At 40.0% G+C, this 19,584-nt stretch overlaps 1 pseudogene; it reads left to right on the plus strand.

Annotated features, from left to right (window-relative positions):
• The first annotated feature begins 2,004 nt into the window (after nucleotides 1-2,004).
• The window catches only part of LOC119368927, a 44,594-nt pseudogene continuing 27,014 nt past the window's right edge, over nucleotides 2,005-19,584 (plus strand).

Below are 19,584 nucleotides of genomic sequence, written 5' to 3' on the forward strand. Positions count from 1 at the left end.
TAATATAACTAGTTTATTTTTAGTAAATGATTAGTTGAACTAGTTGAATTAATATAACTAGTTTATTTTTAGTAAATGTTTAGTTGAACAAGTTGAATTAATATATAGAACTAGTTTATTTTTAATAAATGCTTAGTTGAACTAATTGAATTAATATAACTAGTTTATTTTTAGTAAATGTTTAGTTGAACTAGTTGAATTAATATGTAGAACTAGTTTATTTTTAGTAAATGCTTAGTTGAACTAATTGAATTAATATAACTAGTTTATTTTTAGTGAATTCTTAGTTGAATTAATAGAAATAGTTGAATTAATTGAATTAATAAGTGTTTAATGTTTCGCCTAATATGAACATAGGAAATGTCGTCTGACGACGGAAAAAATTTCATTATGTGCGAATACTGTGAAGACCAGCGCGGCCAGTGCGACAGAAATTTCCTTGTTGATGGTAGGCGATTCAGCATCAAGCTGGATGAGACCTTCGAATTCGATACAGTAAGTCACAACGACAAGTCTGTTTTCGTAATTAAGCATGACTTATATATGTGTGCTTCATTTGCCTGACTTATAATTTTTAGTTTTCACTATTCTACTAGCGCATCCCCTGCCATGCAAGAATTTTTGTCTTGGATAAGATAGGTTTCAAAGATATGGAAACTATGGAGGTAAAGAGAGTTTACCTGAAAAGTGAGCACGATGGTTATATTTTCAACGTCAAAGTATACAATGCACACACGTACACCTATTTTGAATGCAAAACTTGGCAAGCACTATGCAAGGCTTATGCAAAACTTGGCAAAACACGGGGTTTTTCCCTTTCCGAAAGAGGCATGCCCATGCCTCTGACGAAAGCACAACCGTGCCTCTGGCGGAAGCAAAACCGTGCCTCTCGCGAAAGAAAAAAAACAAAAGATAAGTTTTTTTTCCTTTTCCAAAAGAGGCACGCCCGTGCCTCTCGCGAAAGCACAATCGTGCCTCTGGCGGAAGCAAAACCGTGCCTCTCACGAAAAAAAACAGAAAATGTGTTTTTTTCCTTTCCGAAAGAGGCACGCCCGTGCCTCTCGCGAAAGCACAACCGTGCCTGTGGCGGAAGCTAAACCATGCCTCTCGCGAAAGAAAAAAAACAGAAAACGCGTTTTTTTGCCTTTCCAAAAGAGGCACATCCGTGCCTCTCGCGAAAGCACAACCGTGCCTCTGGCGGAAGCAAAACCGTGCCTCTCGCGAAAGAAGAAAAAAAAACAGAAAACGCGTTTTTTCCCTTTCCGAAAGAAGCACGCCCGTGCCTCTCGCGAAAGCACAACCATGCCTCTCGCGAAAAAAAAGCATTTTTTTCCGCAAAATTTTTTTTTCGAATTTTTTTTGGTCGAAAAGATAGGAAAGACCGATAGAAAACCAAAACGTCAAAAAAAACCAAAAAAATCTTTTAAAAAGCCGAAAACGTGTGCGTAAAAATAAAAAAAAATAAAATCCGGAGGGAACGCCCAGAGCGCGACACGTGGCGAATGGCTGTGAGCGCGCCAAGTGGCGCTGATCGTTGCGAGGCTCCCGAAGGAGCGCTCGTTAATTAGTTGCTCCCAATTCAATCAGAGTAGGAACACGAAAGTACACACATGGCCATGGGCTGCTTTTTATTTTTGAGAAAAGCGTACGTGGGCTATTGGTTGTTGCTCTCCGAAGCCCATGCAGGCCCGAAAACAACTCTCTTTCACGCGACCTTGAGCTACCAAAAAAGGAAAAACCTCACGCACGCCTCGATTTCCGCCGCCGCATATTTCCCACCTCCGTCTGCTACTGCTCCGCCGACCTACGACCGCGCAAGCAGACGACGGCGAGCGGTGCACCTCTCCGACCCACCGTGGCATCCGGAATCACTTCACGTCCCAGTCGTCGGTCGACCCGCTTCGCTCCGGACTCATCCCCGGCCCTCGATCTGGGTCCAGGTTCTTGGGACGGGAGATCGTCCCACAATCCCGACTTGTATCATCCACCTAGCCGGCCTCCCGGATGGCAGATCAGTGCAAGGTTTCAGCTGCTGCTTTAGCTGAATGGATACACAAGTGCGTGTTGAAGCTGTATGGATACACAAGTGCGAAGAGGCTACTCAAGTGCGGCGAGTGCGTCACTTCTCCACCTTTCACTGCCGGAGGGCAGAACTGGGTTGTAAGGTTTTACCCAAACGGTGACTTGGCAGAAGATGGTGATTACTACACGGTTGTTCACCTGGTTCTTGATTTAGATAGTATGAATGTGAAGGTTAAGATCCGGTCGTTTATACTTGTAAACGATTTGCAGCCATTCAATCTTAACATATATGATCATATCTTCCCACTCAAAGGTTCCTCCGTTCGCGTCCTCTTTGACCGGGCTGCTGTTGAGATTTATGTAATAAATGACTGTTTCAACGTGGTGTTTGATATAACTGTCATCAAGAATACCCCTGGTGAACAAACAATGGGTCATCAATTTGTTGGGTTCCTCCAAGCAACTTGCACCGGCATTTTGGTGACCTCCTAGAGAGCATGGATGGAGCGGACGTGACCTTTCATGTCGGTGGTCAGAAGTTCATGGCTCATAGTTCTGTGCTCGTTGCTAGGTCATCTGTGTTCAAGGCGGAGCTCCTCGGCGCCATGAAGGAGAAAGTCGGCAGTCCGACTGAAATCCATGAGATGGAAGCCGTTGTGTTCAAGTCCTTGCTCTATTTCATATGGGAGATTTTACGGTGCATCATAATACATCAAATCACGTGTATTATATGGGCGATCTAATAGATTAGAATAACTGGGCCTTTTTAAGCCCAAGGGTATTTTCGACATAATTGTTTTATACCTTTAATCGGCCCAATTAAGTCCAGGGGTATTCTCGTCCGAAATTTTTCGATTAAATTAATTGCATTAATAAAACACTTCATTATAGAGGTCCAATCATCGTGCGTACTCTTTTGAAATTTGGTTCGAGCGGTTCGTCCTCTCTCCTCCTCTCGAGCCCTAACCTCGGCGCCCTCGATCGCCGCCGATCGCCTCCGGCGCCCTCGATCACCGCCGATCGCCCCCGGCTCCCTCGATCGCCGCCGATCGCACTCGCCATGTCACTCCTTCCTCCTGCTCCTACTCCCCCCTTCCCCCTCCATCGGAAGTCACCCCACTCGGGTCGCGGCGCCAGATCTTCCGACGACCCTCCCCTCCTTCCCCGAGCGGACGCCACCTTCCCCGACCCGAGAGGCCACATCATCCTCATCGACGTGCATCAACTTTTTCACGCTGGATCTTCGTAGTAAGTGCCTAACCATCTCAAATCTTTGCTGGTCCCTTATGCTTATAGTACCAATAGGGGTCGGATTTGATTAGGGTTTAGGATATGTCATGTGAGGTTTAGGGTTTATGGTTTCAGAAAGTTGTTACGAGTTTTCTATTGAAAGGGAGTGTAAGTTGGATTTAGCTAGGACATGTTGATGTAGTTAGTTAGGGTTTATGGTTTCAGAAAGTTGTGAAAAGATTTTTTTTCAAAGGAAGTGTAAGTCGGATTTAGCTAGGACATATTAAAGCACTTAGTTAGGGTTGTGTGCCATGAGAATTTGTCAGCAGATTTGGATTCAAAGAAAGTTATTCTGGATTTAGTTAGGAGATGCTTCTGAATTGAGTTTCTAGATATTTTGGATTTAGTTAGGAGATAATTATTTTTGTATGGAGTTTGGAGATGTTTTCGACTTAGTGAAGAGATAATTGGATTTAGTTAGGTGATAATTTTGGATTCAGTTAGGACACAATTTTGAATGTAGTTTGCAGATAATTGATCTATCAGGGTGGATCTATCTTGGGACTTGAAAGATTCGTGCACTTTGGATTTAGTTAGGAGATCATCAGTTACAACAAGTACAATCAATTAAGTATTTTTGGATTTAGTCAGGGAATATTTTATACTTACTTACAACTTTTGAAGGACTGAGTTTGGTACATGAATCCGATAAGAAAAATTAAATTGATTATTTAAGCAGAGTATTGCATAATTATTATGTATGCTATCCATCCGTAACATTGACTATCTGTTTTCGTTGGCAGCATAACGACATGGATGATAAAGGCAACGATGGCAAAAACTTGGGGAATACAGGCAAGGATGACAAGGACAAGGGTGATAGACGAAACAAAGGCAAAGGAATGGATGGTATGCGCACAGATGATAACGATAATGAGGATGCAGGCAAAGATGGCATAGACCTGGATGATGTACACATGCAAGGTAAAGGAATTGATATTAAAGGCATGGCTGGTTCAGATCTAAATGAGTGTATGGAATACATAGAGATCGTGAAGAAGACTTTCAGGACTAAGGAAGAAGCCTACATGTTCTACGTAGGCTATGCGGGAAAAAAGGGTTTGGTGTTAGAAAGGATGATCTGAAGTACAGGGGTCCGGGTCCGAAACAAAATGCATATAGAAGGACATACAAGTGCCGCAAACAAGGCTGGCGGGCCCTTAAGCACTTTAACAGAGCTGATAGAAAAAGAACACCGAGGGGTCTTTCTCGGTGTGGGTGTCCCGCTCTTTTTCAGGTTGAGCTACAAGATAGTAGTGGCCTCTGGTTCGTCAAGAATTTTGTGGACAAGCATAACCATCTGTTTGTCCCTGCTGACCTGACTCCCTACTTATCGGCTCATCGTAGAATGACTGACGCACAAAAGGCCGATGTCATCGAGTATGCTGTTGGTGGACTTCGAACACATCAGATTATGAATGTAATGGAGAAGAATGTCGGAGGTCCCGGCAAGCTTGGATTTATAGATCGAGACCTATACAACCATGTTTCAATCCAGAAGAAGCGGAAGATAGAAGGCAGCGACGCTAGGTATTTGCTTACCTATATGATTGCACAGAAAAAAGCAGAGCCGAAATTCTTTTTCAAATACACAAAAGACAAAGAAGGCCATTTGAGGAACATATTCTGGGCTGATTCACAATCCCGGATTGACTATGTTGCCTTTGGTGGTGTCGTGGTGTTCGACAGTACATACCGGTCTAACAAGCATAGGCTTCTGTTTGTTCCATTTGTTGGTCTGAACCATCACCGCAACACAGTTTTGTTTGGGGTCGGTCTAGTGTCAGACGAGACAGTTGCATCATACCAGTGGCTTCTTCATGTATTTTTTGAGGCAATGTCCCAGAGGGCACCCATTTCAGCAATCACCCATGGGGACGGTTCAATGGCTAAAGCAATAGCTACTGTCTGGACTGGAACAGATCATCGTTTGTGCACGTGGCATATCGAGGAGAATATGGTGATGCACCCCCGCAAGAAAAAGCTTGAGGAATTTAGGGAATTCATTTACCGTCGTTGGGATGTTGATGAGTTTGAGAAAAGATGGGAGGCTTATAAGGTTCGGTTCAAAATAAAACCAATGGGAAAGAGGTCGTCATGGGTTAACAACATGTACGAGCTGTGACACAAATGGGCTGCTACGTAAACAAAGGGTAGATATTCCCTAGGCATGATGAGTAATCAGAGGAGTGAGTCTCTCAACTCAAGGCTTCATGTGCACCTGAACAGGAAGATGCAGCTTGTTGATTTGTTGTAGCATGTTGAGCACTGTGTATCCATAATGCGTAAGAATGAAGCAGCATTAGACGCAGTAGCAACACATACGATACCCTTCACTAAGCTGAATGCACACCCTCTGGAGATTGCTGCCTCTTATATTTATACAACTGTGATGTTTCCAAAGGTAAAGCGTCAGATTGTCGAAGGGACAAATTGACAGGTCACTGACCGGGTAGCATGTGACGGTTTGGTCGTGTTTGGAGTTTTGCACAAAGACCCATATGATAAAGTCCCATATGGCAGGGATGCTACAGAATTGCAAGGTAAGAAAGGTAAGGATGTTGAGGACTTGCATGCAAAGAAATTGGATGCTGAGGATCCCAATGACTTGCAAGGTAAGGATGCTGAGGACTTGCATGCAAAAAACTTGGATGCTGAGGATCCCAACGACTTGGAAGGTAAGGATGCCGAGGACTTGCATGCAAAAAACTTGGATGCTGAGGATCCCAATGAATTGGAAGGCAAGGATGGTGTGGACTTGCATGCCAAGAACCTGGATGCTAAGGATCCCAATGACTTGGAAGGTAAGGATAGTGAGGAGTTGGATGCAAAAAATTTGGATGCACAAGGCGTGGATGCTAAGCCTGTGGATTTTATATATCACGTGAATTGTCTGTTTACAGGAGCAAGACTGGATGATGCCGCTTGTAAATGTAAAAAGTTGGAAAGTCAGGATTACCCATGCGCACATATATTCTGTGTTCTGGATCATCTTGGTGTACGCACATTTCTAAACAAAATTGTCAAGAAAAGATGGACAATGCATGCCAAGCCAGCGTTCCCTTCTTCGAGGACCGCGAATACTCATGTATGGTCTGATCACATGAATAAGTACCATCAACTACGCAACATGGCTAGTGACACTTTATTCACAGCCGCAGCTAGCGATTCACAGTCAGAACAGGTGATGGAGCTCCTCTGGAGTATATTGGTTGATGAAAAAAAACTGATTTCGATGACGGCCATAAATCGTTTGTTCCTTTGCCGGCATACTTCTGTGCTGCTCGCGAATGCTGCACTAATGACGTGGAAAATCCAATCAAAATAGTTCCAAAAGGGAGACCAACTACCGAAGAATCGAACAAGAGGATTAAATCCAGGCGCAAGCGGACGAGAGGAAAAAAAGCAACGAAGTTTGTGCACATGTTTATCTCATTGTTCATTTCCATACATGCTTACAATGTTAATATGTTCTCTCTTTTTCTTCAATTTACTCAGGAACAAATCGGGGAAATCAAAGGTCACAAGGAGGAAGAAGCGAAAAGAGAAAGACTCAGAGACAGAAGAAGACATAGATTCAGATACAGAAGAAGTGGAAGATTCAAAAAAAGCAACGAAGTTAGTGCACATGTTAATCTCATTGTTCATTTCCATACATGCTTACAGTGTTAATATGTTCTCCCGGAGAGTGTTCACATGTTTTTCTTCAATTTACGCAGGAAAAAATCGGGGAAATCAAATAGCATAAGGAGGAAGAAGCAAAAAGAAGAGACAGAGTCAGATACAGAAGAAGAGACAGAGGCAGATACAGAAGAAGAGACAGAGGCAGATACAGAAGAAGAGGAAGATTCAGATGCAGAAGAAGAGGGAGATTCAGATTCAGAAGAAGAGGGAGATTCAGATGCAGAAGATGGTGGGCCGAGGAGGGCTAGGAAGAGACCATTGGAGGTTGCAGAAGAGGATTACGCAAAACCAAACAAGTGGGCATCAGCACAATTGTGCGTACTTCAACATGTTTTCGAATGCTGACTGCAGATTCATCTATTTCTTTTTTGCAGGAAACGCAAGGGCGTTCCAAATGTCAATGCTGGGAGGAAGAAAAAGAACGATGACAAGGGTGCGCGAGGAAAACCAGTGAAGTTAGTGTTTGTACTTACATGTCCGCTCTAGAAGTCGGGTATTTGCTAGTACTGTGTTGACATTTGTTAACTTTTCCAGGATAGACTCTACGAAGGGCGGTAAAGAACAGGCCAAAGGGGTGATGAAGACAAAAAGGCCTGCTAGGAATGTACCACAGGCTGAGCGAATAAGAGCTCTCAAATTAGCTTCTGTAGCTATGCCGAGAAAATCACTGAAGTTAGTGTCTTTTCTTTTATAGTGTACGGTACATGCTCAAATGTTCTTTGCTATCCTATTAACAAATGTTGTTTCATGCAGGAAAGCTATAGTGAAGTAGAGACAGGATGTTTAGATGCATAGGGTCAAGCAGAGAAAACAAAAGGATTTCTGGGGTCGAAAAATTGAGAACAAACTAAAGTAGACAGTTTTCCATGTCGTGATCCACCTTGTTTCTGATGTATTAGACCTATTTGATGGACTGCCACTATTTTTCTGAATTCCTCGTTTGCTTGGTACACCCTCATTTTATTATGGACAGGACGACATGGTAGGCTAGTTATGATTTATCAACATCGATGAAACAATGCATTTTTAGTGAAGTTTGTTTTCTGTATTTTTTTCATTTTTTTACATAATATATTGCTGAAATTTGTTCAAGTGTAGTCAATTTTCATACTTGAAATATAAAATAGAAACCGAAAATTATATATAAGAAAATAGAACTTTAATAGAAATCTCGTTTTCAAATAACCTTGAAAATCGTTTATTTTCAAATAGAAAATAAGCATACTGATATTTTAAAAATAGCATGCTCATTTGAAAAAAGCATGTTCAATTGAAAATAAAATAGAAAGAATATGCGGATTTAAAAATAGCATGCTGCTTTGAATATACTGTTTTTAAAATACCATGCTATTTTAAAAATAGCATGCTGATTTTAAAAATATGATTTCAAAAATAGCATGCTACTTTTAAATTTATAATACTCTTTTCAATATGCTACTTTCAAAATAACATGCTGATTTCAAAAATATCATGCTAATTTTAAAAATAGCATGCTACTTGTAAAAATATAATGCTTTTTTCAATATGCTACTTTTAAAATAGCATGCTATTTTAAAAAATATCATGCTTATTTTAAAAATAGCATGCTTATTTTAAAAATAGCATGCTCTTTTCAATATGCTACTTTTAAAATAGCATGATGATTTCAAAAATAGCATGCTAATTTTAAAAAAATCATGTTCTTTTGAATTTGATATTTTTAAAAATAGCATGCTGATTTCAAAATAACAGCCTCATTCTAAAAATATAACGCCGTTTTTAAAAATAGCATGCTGATTTCAAAATAACAGCCTCATTTTAAAAATATAACGCTGTTTTTAAAATAGCACGCCGATTTAAAAAATTACATGCTTTTTGAAATATTCTGTTTTGAAAGCAGCGTGCTGATTTTGAAAACAGCATTTTTTAAAATTACGCTTTCTAAAAGATAGCATGTTTTTTAGTATACTGTTTTTCAAATAAAAAAAACATGCTGGTTTGCTCTGTTTTTGAAAATAGCATGCCATGCCATTTCGGAAGTAACATAAACATCATTTTTTGCATTGCATTTTGACCCAAAAGTTTTTGTTTTGCATTGTATTTTTTTGTGCGACACACATACAAACCACATTTTCAAAATAACTCGTACTAACCAACACAAAAACCTTGTTCAAAAAAGAAAGTATTTTCCAATCCATTTGAAACCCGGTTAGATTTGATTCTAAAAACACTAGCATCACTGTGGCAAAAAAAGGAAATATAATTGCAGTCCATAGAGATAATTATATCAAGGAGGGTACTAGGGTGCGTTATATATATAGACTTGCATAGCAAGTACATTACGCCACATAGGGTACCACCAAGTTACTGCCAAGTACCACTTACTGGACGATCTTCATACCCAGTCGGACGCAAAAGTTATACCACCAAAGTACCAGTTACTACCAAGTACCAATTACTACTAAGTTGCACTTACTAGACCCAAAAGCTGATACTACCAACTTGCAGTTACTGGCTACTACATACAGATTATAAAACTAGCGTCAAACTACTGCCATGGGTCAACGAATCCTCATGCCACAAACCATGTTCACCCTAAGCCCACCTCCACTCCTTTCCGTGAACCTGAAGATAGCCATTTGATCTTCTTCCATTCTGGCTCCCTCAATGACTTCTCTCTAGTTCTTCGTCATGATCACACGCCCGTCCTTCTTGCCCATCTTGAACAAGACCTTTTTATTACCTTCAAAATGTTCATCGGTGACACGCACAAGCATGGGATTTCGCAGATAATCTTTGAGGTAGGCCTGACTGTAATCCTTTGAGAACATCTGATTGCACATGGAAATAAATAATGTCACATAAAAAATTAAGTATGATTTGCACACAAAAAAAGTAAGTATGATTTGCACAACCACGCCCGTCCTCCTCTCTGTCTCTGCATGATGGCATTTTCACTAGTGAAGTATGATTTGCAAAAAGAAAAGTCCAAGTGTTTACCATCTTGTTCTTCTCTGTGATGACTATCGATCGAGTGACAGTGCTGACATAGTATGGTATGGGAGGTTGGCAGTGCTTTACTATGGATTTGAGATAGTCCCACCGATCATCGTTTAGCGATACATGGTTGCCGTAGAAGATGAGATCCTCAAAAGTTCCTTTTCTCACAATGATTCCCGGACTTGTATCAAAAAAAATTAAGATGACAGAGTAGTAAATAATTTCATACATAAGATCTAGAACATCAGCACTGGGTTAATGATCAATGCCTACTCCAATGATCAAGAAATGAAGGACATAGATAACCCAATCACATCCACCCAGCAATATCTCGTAGAAACATGGGCAAATTGAATATTTGATTTTTTAAACTAACAACTAAACACTCCTCTATGTAAGCTCTAGTTCAGTCAATGTTGATTTGGAAGGTCATCTAGAACCCAAACAGAGTAATGTGTGGTAATCAAGTGTCACTCAAACATCAACTTTTTATATTTCACGGTTCATTTAATATCTGACCAGCCATATAGAACTTTACCCCGTAGTGCCAAGATAGGATCGTGGTCCACATCTCCATCTCCATCAGAACTATCATCAGTGTCATAGTCGCTAGAGGTGTCGCCATCAGCGCTATAGCCGTCACTCCCACGTGAAGTGCCATCTGAAGCATCATCTGAGGTGGTCCGGTGATCACTCTCTTCACTGCTGATGAGGATGGTTTCCCTTGCCATTCAAACCTGTTGCATGCATTGCAATGAACAAATGTTAGTTATTGATATATGAAATCAATCTTCCATTAGGACTTGTTAGCACCATATACAATGTGAATAATCTTTTCACATACTTCTCCCTAAGTACGTACTTCATGTATAAACATCTACACGAAAAAGCTAGTCGACAACTATTCGCACGACTAGTCAAGACTAGTGGTTAGACTCATAATCATTGGGCAGACATAACCAATTAGGATATTTCAAGGTTACAATTTTGTGAGCTGGACAAGAAAACTTGGTAACCAACTGATACGTCTCCAACGTATCTATAATTTTTGATTGCTCCATGCTACTTTATCTACTCTTTTAGGCAATATTGGGCTTTATTATCCAGTTTTATATTATTTTTGGGACTAATCTATTAACCGGAGGCCCAGCCCAGATTTGTTGTTTTATGCCTATTTCAGTGTTTCGAGGAAAAGGAATATCAGACGGAGTCAAAACGGAACGAAATCAACTGGAGAAGTTAATTTTGGAAGGAAACCAACCTGAGGGCTTGGAGTGCACGTCAGGGGAGAGACGGGCTGCCCACGAGGGTGGGGCCCCCCTGGGCGCACCCCCTACCTCGTGGGACCCCCGTAGCTCCTCCGACGTACCCCCTGCACCCATATATACCTATGTACCCGAAAACTTCCAGAATAGAACCTAGATCGGGCCGCCGCAAGCCTCTGTAGCCACCAAAAACCAATCGGGACCCTATTCCGGCACCCTGCCGGAGGGGGATCCCATCACCGGAGGCCATCTTCATCCTCCCGGCGCTATCCATGACGAGGAGGGAGTAGTTCACCCTCAGGGCTGAGGGTATGTACTAGTAGCTATGTGTTTGATCTCTCTCTCTCTCTCTCTCTCTCTCTCTCTCGTGTTCTCTCTCATGTTCCCTCTATGGCACGATCTTGATGTATCCCGAGCTTTGCTATTGTAGTTGGATCTTATGATGTTTCTCCCTCTCTACTCTCTTGTGATGAATTGAGTTTCCCCTTTGAAGTTATCTTATCGGATTGAGTCTTTATGAGAACACTTGATGTATGTCTTGCCGTGATTATCCATGGTGACAATGGGATATCATGTGCCACTTGATGTATGTTTTGGTGACCAACTTGCGGGTTCCGCCCATGAACCTATGCATAGGGGTTGGCACACGTTCTTGACTCTCCGGTATTAGCTTTGGGGCACTCTTTGAAGTATTTTTATGTTGGTTGGATGAATCTGAGATTGTGTGACGCATATCGTATATTCATGCCCACGGATACTTGAGGTGACAAGGGAGTATCTAGGTGACATTAGGGTTTTGGTTGATTTGTGTCTTAAGGTGTTATGCTAGTATGAACTCTATGATGGATTGAGCGGAAAGAATAGCTTTATGTTATTTTACTACAAACTCTTGAATAGATAGAACAGAAAGGATTACTTTGAGGTGGTTTTGTACCCTACCATAATCTCTACGTTTGTTCTCTGCTATTAGTGTCTTTGGAGTGACTCTTTATTGCATGTTGAGGGCTGGTCATATGTTCTATCTATGTTATTATTGTTGAGAGAACTTGCACTAGTGAAAGTATGAACCCTAGGCCTTGTTTCCTACCATTGCAATACCGTTTATGCTCACTTTTACCGCTCGCTACCTTGCTGTTTTTATTATTTCAGATTACAAATACCTTTATCTACCATCTATTTTGCACTTGTATCACCATCTCTTCGCCGAACTAGTGCACCTATACAATTTGCCATTGTCTTGGGTGTGTTGGGGACACAAGAGACTCTTTGTTATTTGGTTGCAGGGTTGCTTGAGAGAGACCATCTTCACCTTACGCCTCCTACGGATTGATAAACCTTAGGTCATCCACTTGAGGGAAATTTGCTACTGTCCTACAAACCTGTGCACTTGCAGGCCCAACAACGTCTACAAGAAGAAGGTCGTGTAGTAGACATCAAGCTCTTTTCTGGCGCCGTTGCCGGGGAGGCTAGGTAAAGGGTACTCACACTCTGTCACTAAGCTCTTTTCTGGCGAGGTGAGTGCTTGAAGGTATATCTTTAGATCTTGCAATCGAATCTTTTTGTTTCTTGTTTTAGCACTAGTTTATTTTATAAAAGAAAATCACAAAAAAATGGAATTAAGTTTGTCTCATACGCTTCACCTTTTTAATATCTTTCGTGAGTATGATGGAAAGGATAATTGTGCTCAAGTGCTAGAAGAAGAAATCTATAGAATGTTTGGAACTAAATATTTGAATGATGAGCATGATTGCAATGTTGTTAGTATGAATTCTTTGAATATCCATGATGCTAATGATATGCAAAGCCACAAGCTTGGGGAAGCTATGTTTGATGAAGATGATATTTTTTGTCCCCCAAGCTTTGATGAGCAAAACTACTATGATGAAAGCATGCCTCCTATCTATGATGATTATTGTGATGACACGTATGCTTTAAAGAATAATGATAATCATGAAACGTGTCATCTTGATCTTAATTTTCAATCACATGATAGTTATTTTGTTGAGTTTGCTCCCACTACTATTCATGAGAAGAAGTTTGCTTATGTGGAGAGTAGCAAATTTTCTATGCTTGTAGATCATGAAAAGAATGCTTTAGGTGCTGGTTATATTGTGGAATTCATTCATGATGCTACTGAAAATTATTATGAGATAGGAACATATGCTTGTAGGAATTGCAATAATGTCAAGTTTCCTCTCTATGTGTTGAAATTCTTGAAGCTATGCTTGTTATATCTTCCTATGCTAGTTGATTATTGTTCCCATAAGTTGTTTGCTCACAAAATCCCTTTGCATAGTAAGTGGGTTAGACTTAAATGTGCTATTCATATTCTTCATGATGCTCCCGTTATGTTTCAATTCTTATCTTTTATGTGAGCATCATTGCCATCATCATGCCTAGCTAAAAAGGCATTAAAGAAAAACGCTTGTTGGGAGACAACCCAATATTTATCCTTACTGTTTTTTGTGTCCACATGATTATGCTACTGTAGTAATCATGTTTTATAGCTTTTGTTTCAATAAAGTGCCAAGTAGAACCTTTGGGAAGACTTGGGTGAAGTTTATGTGATCTTGCTGTGAAAAACAGAAACTTTTGCGCTCACGAGAATGGCTGCCATTTTTTACTGGAGAGTGCTTTTAGGTTGATTCTTTTTTCAGATGATTAATGACAAATTACTCAGGTCCAGCAATTTATTTCATAATTTTTGGGGTTCCATAGGTATACGTTTGATATAGATTACTACAGAATGTTCTGTTTTTGACAGATTCTGTTTTCATTGTGTTGTTTGCTTATTTTGATGCATCTATGGCTAGTATTAAGTGGTATGAACCATAGAGATGTTAGAATACAGTAGATATTACACCAATATCGATTAAGAATGAGTTCATTACATTACCTAAGTGGTGGTTTTATTTTCTTATACTAACGGAGCTTATGAGTTTTGTTTTGAGTTTTGTGTGGTTGAAGTTTTCAAGTTTTTGGGTAAAGATTCGATGGACTATAGAATAAGGAGTGGCAAGAGCATAAGATTGGGGATGCCCAAGGCACCCCAAGGTAAAATTCAAGGACAACCAAGAAACTAAGCTTGGGGATGCCCCGGAAGGCATCCCCCCTTTTGTCTTCGTTCATCGGTAACTTTACTTGGAGCTATATTTTTATTCACCACATGATATTTTTTTTGCTTGGAGTGTCATTTTATTTTGTTAGTTTTGCTTGCTGTTAGTTAGAATAATGTTTTTAATCTTTAGTTTCAATAAAAAAGTCAAGGATAGCCTTTGCCATGCTTATTTTGCTAGTATGCATGTTGCTGTTTAAAAACAGAAAGTTTACCGCTGTTGCAAAAATTCCCTACAAAAGTCAGAGAATGGTATAATGTTGAATCTTTTTGCATATTAAGATCTGATAAATTTATAACAGTGGGAATTTTAGTTCATAATTTTTGGAGTCAGGTAAGTATTGTTACTCTTGCATTCTTTACAGACTGTACTGTTTTGGCAGATTGCTGTTATGGTTGCATTCTTTGCGTATGTTTGCTTGTTTAATGATTCTATTTGAGGATAGGAGTATTAAATATACAGAGGCATTTAGTATTCAATGTTGAATAATAATTTTAGTGATTTGTTACAGTATAATATGATAAGGTTTTGCATTGGTTTATACTAACCTATCTCACGAGTTCTTGTTGAGTTTGTTGTGAATGAAGCTTTTGATAAAAAGAGAAACCATGATATGAGAGGAATTAAGGAGACATAAAAGCTCAATATTGGGGATGCCCAAGGCACCCCAAGATAATATTTCAAGAAGTCTCAAGCATCTAAGCTTGGGGATGCCCCGGTAGGCATCCCACCTTTCTTCTTCGACAACTATCGGTTAGTATCGTTTGAGCCTAAGTTTTTGCTTCATCACATGCGTTGTGCTATCCTTGCAATGTAGTTTTCTTTAGATTTGCTTGCTGTTTGAATAAAGTATCAAGATCTGAAATCCTTTAATGAGAGAGAGCCTTACATGATTTAGAATTTGCTAGAATACTCTATGTGCTTCACTTATATCTTTTGAGCTTGATAATTTTTGCTCTAGTACTTCACTTAGATCTTTTAGAGCACGGTGGTGGATTTGTTTTAAAGAAACTATTGATCTCTCATGCTTAACTTAGATTATTTTGAGAGTTGTTAGTAGCATGGTAATTTGCTTAAAGATAATATACTTGGTATTCAAGATATGTGAAACTTTCTTTTGAGTGCGTTGAATACTAAGATAAGTTTGACGCTTGATAATTGTTTTGAGATATGGAGGTGATAATATCAAAGCAATGCTAGTTGGGGTGATTATGAATTTAAAGAATGCTTGTGTTGAAGTTTGTGATTCCCGTAGCATGCACGTATGGTGAACCGCTTTGTGATGAAGTCGGAGCACAATTTTATTTATTGATTGTCTTCCTTATGGGTGGCAGTCGGGGACGAGCGATGGTCTTTTCCTACCAATCTATCCCCCTAGGAGCATGCGCGTAGTGCTTTGGTTTTTGATGACTTCTAAATTTTTGCAACAAGTGCATGAGTTCTTTTGATTAATGTTGAGTTCATGGATTGTACGCACTCTCACCCTTCCACCATTGCTAGCCTCTCTAATACCGCGCACTTTTCGCCGATATCATACACTCACCATATACCTTCCTCAAAACGGCCACCATACCTACCTATTATGGCATTTCCATAGCCATTCCGAGATATATTGCCATGCAATTCTCCACCGTTCCGCTCATATGCCACACATTACTTTTGTCATATTGCTTTTTGCATGAACATGTAGTTGACATTGTATTTGTGGCAAAGCCACTGTTCATAATTCTTTCATACATGTCACTCTTGATTCATTGCATATCCCGGTACACCGCCGGAGGCATTCATATAGAGTCATATCTTGTTCTAAGTATCGAGTTGTAATTGTTGAGTTGTAAGAAAAAAATAAAAGTGTGATGATCATCATTATTAGAGCATTGTCCCAGTGAGGAAAGGATGATGGAGACTATGATTCCCCCATAAGTCGGGATGAGACTCCGGATGAAAAAAAGAGTGGCCATAAAAAAAGGAGAAAAGGCCCAAACAAAAAAAAATTAGAGAAAAAGAGAGAAGGGACAATGCTACTATCCTTTTTCCACACTTGTGCTTCAAAATAAGCACCATGATCTTCATGATAGAGAGTCTCATATGTTATCACTTTCATATACTAGTGGGAATTTTTTATTATAAAACTTGGCTTGTATATTCCAATGATGGGCTTCCTCAAAAGTGCCCTAGGTCTTTGTGAGCAAGCAAGTTGGATGCACACCCACTTAGTTTCTTTTGTTGAGCTTTCATATACTTATAGCTCTAGTGCATCCGTTGCATGGCAATCCCTACTCACTCACATTGATATCTATTGATGGGCATCTCCATAGCCCATTGATACGCCTAGTTGATGTGAGACTATCTTCTCCTTTTTGTCTTCTCCACAACCACCATTCTATTCCACCTATAGTGCTATGTCCATGGCTCATGCTCATGTATTGTGTGAAAGTTGAAAAAGTTTGAGATTATTAAAGTATGAAACAATTGCTTGGCTTGTCATCGGGGTTGTGCATGATTAAATATTTTGTGTGATGAAGATAGAGCATAGCCAGACTATATGATTTTGTAGGGATAACTTTCTTTAACCATGCTATTTTGAGAAGACATGATTACTTTGATTAGTATGCTTGAAGTATTATTATTTTTGTGTCAATATGAACTTTTGTCTTGAATCTTTCGGATCTGAATATTCATATCACAATTAAGAAGATTTGCATTGAAATTATGCCAAAGTATCACTCCGCATCAAAAATTCTTTTTTATCATTTACCTACTCGAGGACGAGCAGGAATTAAGCTTGGGGATGCTTGATACGTCTCCAACGTATCTATAATTTTTGATTGCTCCATGCTACTTTATCTACTGTTTTAGGCAATATTGGGCTTTATTATCCACTTTTATATTATTTTTGGGACTAACCTATTAACCGGAGGCCCAACACAGATTTGCTGTTTTATGCCTATTTCAGTGTTTCGAGGAAAAGGAATATCAAACGGAGTCAGAACGGAACGAAATCAACTGGAGAAATTAATTTTGGAAGGAAACCAACCTGATGGGCTTGGAGTGCATGTCAGGGGAGAGACGGGCTGCCCACGAGGGTGGGGGGCGCGCCCCCTGCCTCGTGGGACCCCCGTAGCTCCTCCGATGTACCCCCTGCACCCATATATACCTACGTACCCAAAAACTTCCAGAACAGAACCTAGATCGGGAGTTCCGCCGCCGCAAGCCTCTGTAGCCACCAAAAACCAATCGGGACCCTATTCCAGCACCCTGCCGGAGGGGGATCCCATCACCGGAGGCCATCTTCATCATCCCGGCGCTATCCATGATGAGGAGGGAGTAGTTCACCCTCGGGGCTGAGGGTATGTACCAGTAGCTATGTGTTTGATCTCTCTCTCTCTCTCTCTCTCTCTCGTGTTCTCTCTCGTGTTTCCTCTATGGCACGATCTTGATGTATCCCGAGCTTTGCTATTGTAGTTGGATCTTATGATGTTTCTCCCCCTCTACTCTCTTGTGATGAATTGAGTTTCCCCTTTGAAGTTATCTTATTGGATTGAGTCTTTATGAGAACACTTGATGTATGTCTTGCCGTGATTATCTGTGGTGACAATGGGATATCATGTGCCACTTGATGTATGTTTTGGTGACCAACTTGCGGGTTCCGCCCATGAACCTATGCATAGGGGTTGGCACACATTCTTGACTCTCCGTTATTAGCTTTGGGGCACTCTTTGAAGTACTTTTATGTTGGTTGGATGAATCTGAGATTGTGTGACGCATATCGTATATTCATGCCCACGGATACTTGAGGTGACAATGGAGTATCTAGGTGACATTAGGGTTTTGGTTGATTTGTGTCTTAAGGTGTTATGCTAGTATGAACTCTATGATGGATTGAGCGGAAAGAATAGCTTTATGTTATTTTACTACGAACTCTTGAATAGATAGAACAGAAAGGATAACTTTGAGGTGGTTTTGTACCCTACCATAATCTCTACGTTTGTTCTCTGCTATTAGTGTCTTTGGAGTGACTCTTTATTTCATGTTGAGGGCTGGTCATATGTTCTATCTATGTTATTATTGTTGAGAGAACTTGCACTAGTGAAAGTATGAACCCTAGGCCTTGTTTCCTACCATTGCAATACCGTTTATGCTCACTTTTACCGCTCGCTACCTTGCTGTTTTTATTATTTCAGATTACAAATACCTTTATCTACCATCTATTTTGCACTTGTATCACCATCTCTTCGCCGAACTAGTGCACCTATACAATTTGCCATTGTCTTGGGTGTGTTGGGGACACAAGAGACTCTTTGTTATTTGGTTGCAGGGTTGCTTGAGAGAGACCATCTTCACCTTACGCCTCCTACGGATTGATAAACCTTAGGTCATCCACTTGAGGGAAATTTGCTACTGTCCTACAAACCTGTGCACTTGCAGGCCCAACAACGTCTACAAGAAGAAGGTCGTGTAGTAGACATCAAGCTCTTTTCTGGCGCCGTTGCCGGGGAGGCTAGGTAAAGGGTACTCACACTCTGTCACTAAGCTCTTTTCTGGCGAGGTGAGTGCTTGAAGGTATATCTTTAGATCTTGCAATCGAATCTTTTTGTTTCTTGTTTTAGCACTAGTTTATTTTATAAAAGAAAATCACAAAAAAATGGAATTAAGTTTGTCTCATACGCTTCACCTTTTTAATATCTTTCGTGAGTATGATGGAAAGGATAATTGTGCTCAAGTGCTAGAAGAAGAAATCTATAGAATGTTTGGAACTAAATATTTGAATGATGAGCATGATTGCAATGTTGTTAGTATGAATTCTTTGAATATCCATGATGCTAATGATATGCAAAGCCACAAGCTTGGGGAAGCTATGTTTGATGAAGATGATATTTTTTGTCCCCCAAGCTTTGATGAGCAAAACTACTATGATGAAAGCATGCCTCCTATCTATGATGATTATTGTGATGACACGTATGCTTTAAAGAATAATGATAATCATGAAACGTGTCATCTTGATCTTAATTTTCAATCACATGATAGTTATTTTGTTGAGTTTGCTCCCACTACTATTCATGAGAAGAAGTTTGCTTATGTGGAGAGTAGCAAATTTTCTATGCTTGTAGATCATGAAAAGAATGCTTTAGGTGCTGGTTATATTGTGGAATTCATTCATGATGCTACTGAAAATTATTATGAGATAGGAACATATGCTTGTAGGAATTGCAATAATGTCAAGTTTC

Source organism: Triticum dicoccoides, chromosome 2B, assembly GCF_002162155.2.
Source record: "Triticum dicoccoides isolate Atlit2015 ecotype Zavitan chromosome 2B, WEW_v2.0, whole genome shotgun sequence".
Lineage (NCBI taxonomy): Eukaryota > Viridiplantae > Streptophyta > Magnoliopsida > Poales > Poaceae > Triticum > Triticum dicoccoides.